Source organism: Tursiops truncatus, chromosome 9 (genome assembly GCF_011762595.2).
Source record: "Tursiops truncatus isolate mTurTru1 chromosome 9, mTurTru1.mat.Y, whole genome shotgun sequence".
NCBI lineage: Eukaryota > Metazoa > Chordata > Mammalia > Artiodactyla > Delphinidae > Tursiops > Tursiops truncatus.
Window position 1 is genome coordinate 102,397,344 of NC_047042.1, and position 13,024 is coordinate 102,410,367.

A 13,024-nucleotide genomic window follows, 5' to 3' on the forward strand; every position below is an offset into this window, starting at 1 on the left:
TTAGCATGCCCTTTTATTTACCTGTGTGAGAGAACTTATTTATTGATAGATTTTTTCTTCCTTGGTTAAACGGGAACTAAGCATGTACTTTTTTTTTTTTTTTTTGCGGTACACGGGCCTCTCACTGTTGCGGCCTCTCCCGTTGCGGAGCACAGGCTCCGGACGCGCAGGCTCAGCGGCCATGGCTCACGGGCCCAGCCGCTCCACGGCATGTGGGATCTTCCCGGGCGAGGTCACGAACCCGTGTCCCCTGCATCGGCAGGCGGACTCTCAACCACTGCACCACCAGGGAAGCCTTAAGCATCTACTTTTATATTAAAAGACTTGAAACATACCTCAACCGGGTATTTTATTTTGTAAGTTAGAAAAGAACTTGTAACATTTCAGCAGGGCAAGTTTACCCTACTGTGACTTCTGATAGTCAAGAAGGCAGATTATGGGACTAAGAAACCTGTTATTTAAAATCTCATCAACCTGTCTAGAGATTGTAAAACATGAAATTATGCAAGGTCAGTGTTGTACACATATGTGGGCCTTATCACACCAGCATCAGGAAGGCCCTGGGTCAATGGCCTACAAAGAAAACATTCGGGTAGAGTGTATCAAACACTGCTGCTTTGCCAGTAATGTACAAGAAACATCTTTAGATGAAATCTAACTTCACGTGGATAATGGATGTTCTGAGGAAGTATCAGTTCATTTAACAAAAACTTTGTATTTCTTTAACTGACACATGTATGACCCCAAACACGACACTGAGCATTACTATATTTACAGTTCTCCCAATCAAGTTCAAAGCATGATCATTTTGTTGATAACCTTCAGAGAATAAACAGCCTGTTTAATACTAATTTGATAAATAGGGTAATACATTTCTCATTTTTTATTTTGCAAAATTAGATAACGAAGCTAGAAAAAGTAAAAGTTAAATGTGAAATTAAAAAATGGAAAAGTAAACTTGGGAATATTTAACTCAAATTGTACTTACTGGTGGGAACTTGAGGCAGTTATTTAGATAAGTATTTCCAAATGGCTTTTAAAAAATGCATCTCTATTGTATACAACAATCTCAGTCTTGCTCTCATTACGTTCAGCTAATCACATACCCCTTGAAGTTAGATATTATCAATGTTTAGTAAACCTTTAGTTTGGGATTATAGACTACAACATTTAACCTTTCCACAAAAGGGAGTACTTAAGCTACGGAGCTTAAGTACTTAAGCTACGGAGTACTTAAGTACGGAGCAGCTGGGCCCGTGAGCCATGGCTGCTGAGCCTGTGCGTCCGGAGCCTGTGCTCCGCAACGGGAGAGGCTACAACAGTGAGAGGCCCGCGTACAGCAAAAAATAAAAATAAAAATAGGCTCCCTCGTACTCTGGTTGCCAGTTGAATCTGCTGAATGAGGAACCCCAGCAGAGACCCAAGAGGGGAGGAGAGTGGGACTAGAGTGTTTATTTCCCAGGCTCCTGGTCAGGTTGCCTAGAGATGGCAAAGTCATCTGTTCTATACAACTCTCTCCTTCCAGGCTCTGGTCATCTTTCCTTCCTCTCATCCCTTTGGACCTAGGTTCCCTCACCATCCACACATCCTGCCTACACCTGTGTAGCAATCCCTTTGTAAATCAGCTTTCTCAGATGATCCTAATTTGAACGTGCTGCTTCACTTGTGACCCTAATTATATAATGCACATGAAAACCTGGTAGAACACTGAGAAATTTTTTTCTTTCAAGTAAAATGGTATGTTTGCCCTCATAAAACTAACAAATACTTGGATACACAAGCCTAACACTAGTGGAATTATTAATAATAATAAATGCAGCAAAGATTTAGACAACAGGTCTCTGTATGCCAGGATAGCTGAGGCAAACTTCGTAGATGGGGCAGATGAGAAGGGAGCAATTCTTGGAGGGGAGGAGGCCACAGACAAGAGGTGTGAGGTTAGAATGCTGGTGTTGCTGAATAAAAAGTTGCACGTTTTAGAGATTAAGTAATTGGCTATTTGATACAAGGGGGAAATGGGGAATAATGCAAAATAAATGCCAAGTATATGAAGATCCTGGAGTTCCACCAGAGCAGGTGGTTGAATTTGGGGTGTAGAATAATCCTGTAGCTCTGGTAATAGGAGAAAAAAAAAGCAGCTTACTGGCTATTGAAGGTTAACTGCTTTGTAGCAGGCTGGCTATCGAATTAACCATTGCTTCATTTATGGCCTTTGAAGTGTGTAAAAATAGTCATTACGAATTGTATTGGCCATTCGATGTCAAGCACCCAGCAGCATTGACATGCCAAGGAATTAGAACACATTTGTTTATAGTAGTTAAATGAATGAATGAAGTGTTCAAATTTGGCGGAAGAAACTGTTCCCCATCAGTGGTTTATACCAACCACCAAGCCCACATTGGCTGCATGTAATCTCTGGCTGTGTTCACAGGCACCAGGTACTGCAGTGAGAGCCTTGAAACTTGGGAGGTTCCCTACAAACTGGGGCCACTCACTTTCCTGTAGATCAAGTGTCTATCAGAGATTCCTTCTGTGTCAGTGATCTTTGGTGCTGGCTTTGAGGAATCCGTATTACCTTCCCAGAGTGGATCCCAAAAAAGGGCCTGGACCACGAGGCTCCATGTCCTTGTCAATTGCGTGGAGCGTGAGAACAACGTCAAAATGATGGAGAGTCCAAAAACTTCCAGCAGGTTACCTGCTTAGATATTTTTAAGCTTGGAAACACCATTGCCAATGGCACTAAGCACCACGACTTGAATCTAATTCTGTTGTTATTCTGAGACTCTTCCTGGAGGTTAGAAATTATATCCAAAGATCATGTTGATGGGCATGACACTTTCAGGTTGTGGAGAGAGTTGGGCTCCTTTGAAAATGTATCCTTAGTTTTATCTCAGATTGTTCACCAATTAATTCATGAAGATCCTAGGCTAGGACCTGGTTCTCTACTGTAACACACTGACAAAGATTTTAACAATCTTCTCGGATTCTAGCTTCTTAATCTGTTCCTCCTATTCAGATGTATTTCCATCTCCAAGACACTGTGAGTCACTCTCACTTTTTACTAGAATATACTGAGGATGAGAAAACTAAGGCCTAGAGAGTTTAAGTGAGTTGTTCATGATGAGAGTTACTAGCAGATTTGGGGCTAAGTCCATCTTTTTTTACTTACTCTAATTCATTCTTTTAAAAAATTGAAAGAAACAAGATTTAATTTCACGTATAACAGAAGTAGAAAAAAGGTAAACTCTAAAAATAGTATTTGTGGTATGGAAAGTTTAACTTGATATAGGTTGAAAATAGTCCACTGATTTATATTTTTGTAGCTAATATATATTCATTCCTCTTTTGGAACTGGTTGAGGACGAAGAGATGATTGTTAGATCTAAGTTCAGGGTTTCCCTATTTTAATGTCTTGTGTCAGTTTTAATTTTCTGATTTAATTAGTTTCCTAATTAGAAGGGGTTAAATTAATTAACCTCATTATTTACTATATATTTAATGATTTCTCCTCTATAGGGAGTTACTTAATTTTCAATAATTGGAAAGCTATGACAAGAGGGAATACTGCCACGTTCTAGACTTACTGCTTTATGATCAGTGGCAGGAATAGGACAGATTGAAGGGAATTTTCGGTGAGATATTGGATGCATGCAAAGGCTATTCCCCACTTGTTCTGAGACATGGTACAGGTAAAAACATGAGTTAGGATTCAATAATTTCTATCAAATTAGAACTCAGTGGATGTATCCTTTATTTAAGGTTAAAATATCCTAGAACATAGGATTTTATAAGAAATAGCCCTACCACATGATTTTAGTTATTATAGACAGTAAAACAATCATGAATCATTGAATAACGCTAAGTAATTCTAATGAAAAGGAGACTCTCTGACATTATCATGTGGTATAATGGCATATTACAATATTGTCTTTCCTCAGATTTGTCAGTGCGCTAAACGGACGACATTTGGGGAAGTCATAGTAAAATCATAAGTCTAATATCTGTATGATTTATGGAAATCAAATAGGCCTGTTCTTTCATGTTTATAGATGTAGAAATATAAACAATTGTGGATAACTATGTTCTAATGTAGCGAAACACCAAAAAGATTAAATAATTACTTTGTAGAGAAAATGAGGCCGTATCACAAAATGGCCGAGTTGTTCTTTTCCCCAGCTCGTCAAGTGCCTTCTAGCGTGGGTGTCAGCCGTCGGCCCTCTGCAGGGCGGGGCTGCTGGGCTCAGTCGCTCCCGTACCCACGCCTCTTCACTGCCACTCGTCCAGAACACCACCGCTCCCCGGGAGAAGCCCAGGTCCACCGAGAGTTACATGAGGAAGGCTCGGGCGGTGGTACAACTGTAAGCACAGACCGAACATATTTAGTAAAATGAAGCAGTCTGGTTACCAGGAATTCACTTCAGTTGAACAGACACTGATGTGGCACTTAGGTGCACTGCAAGTAGGCCTGGCTTAAGAAGCCAGGCTTAGCAAGAGGCGCCCACGGGATGACTGAGTTCCAGTCTGGAAGCAGCATGTTACATGCCAGCATGAGTAGTATAAGGCAGTGCAATTTAAAGCAAGGAGATACCACGGGGACGGCGATGAATACGGAGGGCCTCTCTGAGGAGGTGTGCTGTGAGAGGGCTCTGGGGGAGGGGAGGGGGCGGAGGGGACCAACCCTCATGTGGGGGAGCAGCCTGAGCAGACGCCCGGCCTGGAATGAACGTCAGGCGGCAGACCAGGCACAGACCCCCGACGGGCGGAGCTGAGAAGACACTGCAAAGAAGTAGGCTGCAGACCTTCAGGGCAAAACCATGTGCGGAGAAACAGTAACTGCCCACGTTTCTCTCGGAGCAGGGTCCATCTATTAGGAATCCCTATCCAAAAATGTAGGGGCTGAAACGGAGGCAGTAGAAGCGGGTCTTTCATTTGATCCCATTTGGAAACTGCCTGCTCCTGTTCAGAGCAGGCAAAGCAGTACTGCTAGTTCCACCACACTCAGAACAGTACTCTCCAGACAGCCCTTACTGCTCTTGTCCCAAAACTTCCGGCAGCTTCCCACTGCTCGCGGAGCGAAGTTCAGTCCTTCTAGCCCGCCGTCCGCGACCTGCACAGTCGCCCATGACCTTCAGCATGCGCCCACCTACCCGCTCCAGAACCCGGGCTCCCAGGCTTCTCTCCTGCTCCCCTCCCCTTTACTCAGGCCTCTTCCCACCAACCTGGGCTACTCGCCTTTCCTCAGACACATCCGGAACTTCTCACGTCCTTGGCTTTGTCGACTCTGGACCTCTCCACCTGAAACAACCCTCCACGTACGCGCCTGTGCAGACCATACCTCTTTTTCCTATGTCCACGCTCAAACGTCCCACTCCATGAAACATCTCTGGTGCCTTGAGAAAGAATTTCTTTGGTCCCTTCTATTTGTGATTATGAAGAAGTTATATAACTGGGGGCTCTCTGGCTGGATCAAGGCTGACTAAGCCGACCAGGGTGCGCAAGCTCATCTCAGCTCAGTGTAATGGCTGCTTGACGCGTCTGTAAACCATTTTCAGGGCAGGGGACCTCCAATGCGGGAGCTTGCCCTCCTCCCAACCCTTACATTTAAAATACCAAAAGACTTGATTTTAAAATTCTTGGCCATCTCACACAGCATCCCCATCGCACACCCACACAGTCCTTTCTCTACTAACTGAAATGGGTCTTAACTGCTCTTAGCAAGTATATCCTCAGGTGTTTATAGTGTGGTGCCTGATGCCAAGTGGATGATGGGTAAATAACTTAAAGAGTAGATGGGTGCATTTTGAATGAATTAACATCACTGCTAGGGATTCTTCACCTTGGTTTTAAGGCACCATCAGACAGTCACAGTTGGGCAAAATTGAAACTTGCCTCTTCTAATGGAAGTTGCTATGCTATTGACGATTGCACTTTTTTTTTTGCAGTACGCGGGCCTCTCACTGTCGTGGCCTCTCCCGTTGCGGAGCACAGGCTCCGGACGCGCAGGCTCAGCGGCCATGACTCACGGGCCCAGCCGCTCCAGGGCATGTGGGATCCTCCCGGACCGGGGCACGAACCCCTGTCCCCTGCATCGGCAGGCAGACTCTCAACCACTGCGCCACCAGGGAAGCCCTTGACTATTGCATTTTATTTTACAGACGGGGAGACAAGTCCAGAGAGATTAGGTCTGGGGTCAGTGAACTTTTTCTGCAACAGGCCAGACAGAAAACATTTCAGGCATCATGGCCCGTGAAGTCTCTGTTTTGACTTCTCAACCCTGCCACTGCAGCACGAAAGCAGCTATAGAGGACACGTGCCAGCAAGCGGGGCTGGTTCCAGTGGAACTCTATTCACAAAGGCAGGCGGCCGGCCACACTGAGCCTGTGGGCCTTGGCTTGCCGCCTCTGGGCTGGGGCATCCAAGGTCACAAACTCAATCCCAAAGACCAACAGCCAACAGGTGTGAACTAGCTCACAGGTGTCCCGACCCCCAGCCGGCACTTCTACTTGGCTGTGCTCTGTGGTCTCGGGAGGTCTGTCTGAGTGCTTGACCATCAGGAAAACAGGGGAATTAGGGCTAATTAATTAGTCCAGACTTTGAAGTCCAGAGAGAAAAGGGCCTCATATTAAGTGCAAACTATCATCCTAAGTAATATATCTGTGGCACTTTCATTAAATTTTCTCTCAAATCTTGAAAAATAGGTATCTCCTGGCTGCCAACATTTTCATCTTAGTATAATTATGAAGCCTCCCCAAATAATCCTTGTACAGTTTGTGATACTCAGTGGGGCACAATGCCAGCTGCTCAGACTGGATGGAGCCGTTTAATTTGAGACTTATTAGCACAGCACAGGTGAAAATGAATAAAGTCAGTGAGATTTATTCAGAATATATCCAATGCAGATGCCTACTGTGTAGTGAAGTTCATGGATAAAAGGAATAGTACTAAAAATCTAAAAGAAGTTAAAATAATTCGGTGTCTATCAAGATAAATATAAGGGTTTTAGGAACACTGTCCCAAGATATTAATAAAAATCATCTTCACTATAAAAAGGGCAGACATTTCAACATGAGATAACCATTTTTATGAATATTTGTTCCCAAAAAGAAACTGGTTGCAAAATTAGGTATGTGGTTCCTTAAATTAGTTAAAATACTTTTTCTGGTCTTCTAACATGACCAAGAATTTTGAGCTTTAAGCTTAGAACAAATTTAGGGCTATGAATTAAAAGTGTCGCTCTTTGTTTATTAATATTCTATTTCCAGCCAATTCTGAAGATAAATTTTTGAGATATTAAAAACCCAGCTACACCAAAGTTCTAATGCGGTACTCTATTTCCTGACTAGGGTTCAAAGTAATCCTTTCCTCGGTTGTAAACCAGTCATTTTCCTCACTTAAAACACTACTCCTTATAAAGAAAGAGACAAGGATGAGAGTATTCGTGGTCAGGGATGAGGAAGCCATAGGAAGAATCAAACAGAAAATCAAAGGAAAGAAAGCACCAGTGTGCTTTCCTTGGGTGTCATCGACTTTCTGCTGTTTCTATCATAATATGAGAAAAGCTCCTGGGGTGAATGTCAAGGATATCGGCGCTCCTTCCGCTTCTGCGTTACTCACATGGAAGACAGCATCTGCTCTGTGCCTGTGCAGAGAAAGGAAGGTGAGACTATGGAAAGTAAAGAAGCACCTCACTGAACACAAAAGCAATATCTTTTTACAGCTCTTCGCACAGGCAGGCGTTTCAAGCATTAAATGATTTAATAGAGTTCTGGATAATTCTAATATGTCTCTAAGGCGGAGGATTTACTCAATCTATTTGCCTATGTCTGGCAGCTATGAGAACTTTCACAAAAGCATTTTTTAAAAAAGCAGAGAAGTATGCAGGTAGTGTTAAGTTCCATGTTCCTTTCCTATAGAAAATTTCAATGTCTTGGAGGATATGTGTATAGTATGATCATAAATGGAAACTTTCATTTTATTTTAGGCTTTATGATTTATGTATTTCACTCCATTTATCTACAACATGTTCATTGGAATGAGAGAAAGAAGCTTCAGTGATCCTTTCTTTACCAGTGTTATTTCCATAGAGTCATCAGAAAGAGCACACTTGAAACCCAACCCATCCATGTTTGCCAGTAGCTTGCTATTCTAGGCAGTCCTTTCTTGGAACCCATCCTAGGAGCAGTTGCTTTATTGTGCATCAGGTATTTTCAGATATAAAATTATTAATTCCAGCCTTCCTAATTCTAAATAAAGATCCAAAATTCCAAAAAAAAAAAAAAGAAGAGACTTTGTCAGGGACTTGCGCTGACCCGTGTTAGGATTTTTCTTTCCTCCCTCTCTCCACACTTTTGTCCTTGGCTCTCTCCCTCCGACCCTCTCTTCTGTCTTGCTTCATTCAATATCATCCTTCCTCTTCACGTCTTTATTGCTAAGGTGGGAAACTTGGAGAAGTTGGGAGTTGGTAAAGTAAAACGTGCTCAAGGAAGGTTTAAATCAGGGGAATTTAACCGTTATCACCTTGTACACTGCAATACTAACTTGGCTCGTAATAATTAAGCGTTTGCTGACATTTGTTGCTTATCTATACTAACTTGGCTCGTAATAACTAAGCGTTTGCTGACATTTGTTGCTTATCTGTACTGCCCCTTATCAAGCTCCTCGATGGGTCTCTATTAACTTTCATCAAGTTCCCAGACGTGTTTTTCTCGCATTCCGTCCGATAATCGTCTTGGGCCATCTACTGCTGCCTACAGCTGACCTGTTTACCCCTTGCCCTACAACTCCACATTTCCATTCGGAATGCAGGGGACTCTCAGTACTCCCAGGCCTTGTGATTAAAGCCAGTGGAAAGCTACACAGCCCATGGCCAGCCAAGGTGCTTGCTAAGGGCAAAGGAACTGTGGACTGGGCAGCCGGAGAAAGCACCTGTCAATCCCAGCTATGACCACATGAACAGCTGTAGAAACAAAGATCGTCGTAGCTATGCGTATCTCTTCCTTATTGTGATATGACCATATTTGTGTATATATTAGCTGAGTTTCTTCCCTCCTCCCTTCCAGCCTCATATTATCTAACATAAGATGTATAGTTAAATTCATATCTCAGTGTCTAGTTTACAGGATATCAAAGGTGAAGAATCAATTAGGAGAGGAATCATCATCATCTAAAGTTGAATAAGGGTCTTTATACCCAGTTTTGGGGGGGGAAGAATCAGCGTGTTTTTCTTCGGTTAAGGATAACTGCCTGACACGAACATGGTAGAAGCGGGTTTGCTACAGTCCTTATTGGAAGTCTAGTGTGGTTAAAGGTGGAGTCTGTCTTTGCCAAGCTGGCAAAGGACGGACTGTGCTGGAATCTGTATTATGTCATTTTAGCTAAGTGGGAACCACGCCTCCCAGAACTGTCTTCCCTGCATGGTTTGGGGTTAGCAGAGGCCACAGGAGGCTCTGCTCAAGGCCTGGCAGGCAGTGTCGCACCAGCAGCCGTTTTCTTTTCTTGCCCCAGAGCGTGAAAGCGCTGTCGCCGCAGCATTCTGGTGCTCACCGGGCGGGCACAGGTGGCAGCTGGGTCCTCCCTCAGCTCCGCCGCCCCCTGGGCCTGGGGTGTATCTCAGTCCTACAGCGTCTCGCTGAGGCCACCCCGGCAGTAAGGGGCCCAGCCGTGCGCGTTCTGGTCTGTCCTTGCCTCTCCCGTGTCACTTCCCGACTGCCAGCCCTGCAGGGCTCAGAGGCCGGCCCAGACACAGCAATGACTGCCTCACCGCGACAGTTTTATCAGCTCCACTGTGGTGTAAGGTTCAGTCACCAGAATAAGCTCCTGATACACCTCCTGGTTGCTGCCTCTCTGATTGCACTAGATTCGGCGTCTGTGACACACACCTTCACCTGCATATGCAGCTTCCTGTCCTCTGCTCTGCTACCACAGAGAAACTGTCCTGAGTCCCCGCAGCCTGGAGCCTTTCCCGTCTGCCAACGTCCTCAGGAACTTAGCAGGTATCCCTCGTCTCCCCTGTATGTGCAGCCTCTTTACTGGGTCCTCCGAGAAGCTTTGAAATAGGCTCAGGCTTTAAACTTTCCCACTTTACGAGGGCGTGGATTCTGAGCGACCACAAGGGCAGCTCATGATAGAAGCAGCGTGAGAGTCAGAAAAGGCTGTCAGCCGGGGAGACGCCAGCGCTGCTGCAGTAGGGTCTGGCCTTAAAGGGACGCCTGGAGACGCGAGTGTAAGGGTGGCCCGGAATCAAGCCAGCTCTCAGCCGCCGTAACAGTAACTGAGGACAGTCCCGCCAGCATCCAAGCAGACCCACCCACCGGGATAAATGACAGACAACCACTGCTCCCACATCCCCACCTTTCTCCCAAGATCCAGTCCTTGGAGAGAGCATCTAACTCAGCAGACCTGGCTCAGTGCTATCCTGGTTGGACCACGGGCATCAGAGGGAGGCTTTGAGTCCTTCAGCACCTTTAGTTTAGGCAGGTGTCTCAATTTCTTGTCTCCCTAACAACTACCTACAGTGGAGGACGGCAATTATTCCCAAATAATTGAGGTTTCCTCTTAGGAAGGAGAAGTGGATTATTGTGGCAACAGCAAACAAACGAGTGTATCTTCTATGCCTTTCTCTGCTTGCGTATACAGATATGCAAAACATAATCGTGAAGATTTCTGTTCCCTTTTATTTAAAAAATGTAACTATACAGCTAGTTCCCACTTAATATGTCACGGCGTGACTCAATATGGGTGTGTACCTCACTTAAAAAAATTTTATATATTCCTTATTGTGGTTCTACCATGATCACTAGAACCACAACCCGAATGCTCACTTATAGACACAGCGCTAGTGTTTTGCCATCACAATGCCGCAGTAAACAGCTCTGTGCTACAGTTGAGAACTGGGGCTTTTACTTCTGTAGGATCAAATTCTAGTCCTCTGAGAAGGATTGCTGAAATCACAGAACATAAGTATTGCTGGTCTTAATAAACCCTTTTAGATTATCTTCTCCTCAAATTAATTTATATTTCCACCAGGAATGTTTATTATTCTTGGCAATGAATAAGATAGATCATTTCCCTACACCCTCACCAGCTTTGGATGTTATACTGTTTTTCACCCATCAAATTAGGAAAATGAAAAAGATTTTTAAAAGTTAAACTGGGGGCTTCCCTGGTGGCGCAGTGGTTGAGAGTCCGCCTGCCGATGCAGGGGACACGGGTTCGTGCCCTGGTCTGGGAGGATCCCACGTGCCGCGGAGTGGCTGGGCCCGTGAGCCGTGGTCGCTGAGCCTGCGCGTCCGGAGCCTGTGCTCCACAATGGGAGAGGCCACAGCAGTGAGAGGCCCTCGTACCGAAAAAAAAAAAAAAAAAAAAGTAAGTAAACCGGGCTTCCCTGGTGGCGCAGTGGTTGAGAATCTGCCTGCCAATGCGGGGGACACGGGTTTGAGCCCTGGTCTGGGAAGATCCCACATGCCGCGGAGCAACTGGGCCCGTGAGCCACAACTACTGAGCCTGCGCGTCTGGAGCCTGTGCTCCGCAACGAGAGGCCGCAGCAGTGAGAGGCCCGTGCACCGCGATGAAGAGTGGCCCCCGCTCGCCGCAACTAGAGAAAGCCCTCGCACAGAAACGAAGACCCAACACAGTCAAATAAATAGATTAAATTTTTTAAAAAAGTAAGTAAACTATAGCATTTCCCTATCTGCAAGTGAGGTTCAGCATCTTTCCTGTATTAATTTGCTTTTAGCATACCAGTTAATGCTAATTTTCAACTCAAGTCCTCTATCAGGAATGCCTTGCAAATTCAATGCTCGTAAGATATCTTTCTTGGCATGTGTGTATGTGTCCTGTGAATGAAAAAGTGAAATTATATGGATGTATACATGCATATACCCGTTTGCGTGAAAGACAATGTAGCAAAATGTTTCCATCAGTGCTCCATGTTACGACTGAACGTTTTTCAGAATGAATGGTGGGAGAAAGGTGGTCTCTCCAGTCTCAAGCGTGGTATCTCTCGTGCCTCTGGGTTTTCCGAGACTTAGACACAGGCTGCCGGACTTCGTTGTCCATCACCGTATGTGTCCCCTCATTTTCAGCTTCCAGCCTTCCTGGCCCCTGATCCGTGCAGGGTCTCAGCCTTTGGTTTTCACCTGCCTTCCAATGCCACCCATGGGCTAAGTTCATGCAGATGGCCAAAGCTTAGCATGTCTTCTCTGGGAGCCGGGCCTCTCCTTATGACTTGCTTGGGGGACCCAGGCAAAGTGGTGTCAGGTACAGGTTACACTCATTGAGCATAAGCTCCAGGGTGGCCGAGAGTCCAGATTTGCCTGGAACTGCCCTGGTTTTACAACTAAAAGTCCTGCATCCTGGGAGACCCCGCAGGCCAGAGCAAACTGAGATGCTTGGTTACTCTAAAAACTGCCTATTCAATCTCTGTTAAAGAGAAAATTATTCTAACACTTGTTAAAACGGCAGGGAAGACTTTATTCAAGACTATTGCAATCTAGGAGAGAGATGGGGCTCAGCTCCGAATACAGCAAAGACAGCTGGGGGTTTGCCAAGGAGCAGAGGGAAGGGGCAAGGGATGGAAAATTACTAAGAGGAGACATGAAGCGGGGAGAGGGCTGCTAAACTGACCTAACAGGATTCTTGCTAAAGACAGGCCAAGACTCAGACGTCAAAAGTGGGGACGAGAAACCTGATCAGGTGACAGGGTGGTCAGATGTCAAGGGTGAAGGGGTGACTTAGCATGATTCTTGCTCAGATTGGGCTGGGCAGGCCAAACACAGGACTAATGTAAAGCCTGGCAGAGGAGAGAGTCTCTGCCACCTCCACGGCACTGCGAAGGAGCAGCCAATCAAAGTTCCTGAGTAGGTGGCCCGAGGATTGCCACTGCTGTCCTAAAGTGAGATTGTCACTTCAGGGTGGGCAGACAGCTCCCACCACCCAAGGCCAGACTTGCATTAAAGCCACGAGATCTCAGAGTCTGGATAAACTGTTAGGGAGTGGTTTTCACGAATATGTTAATCAAAATGGG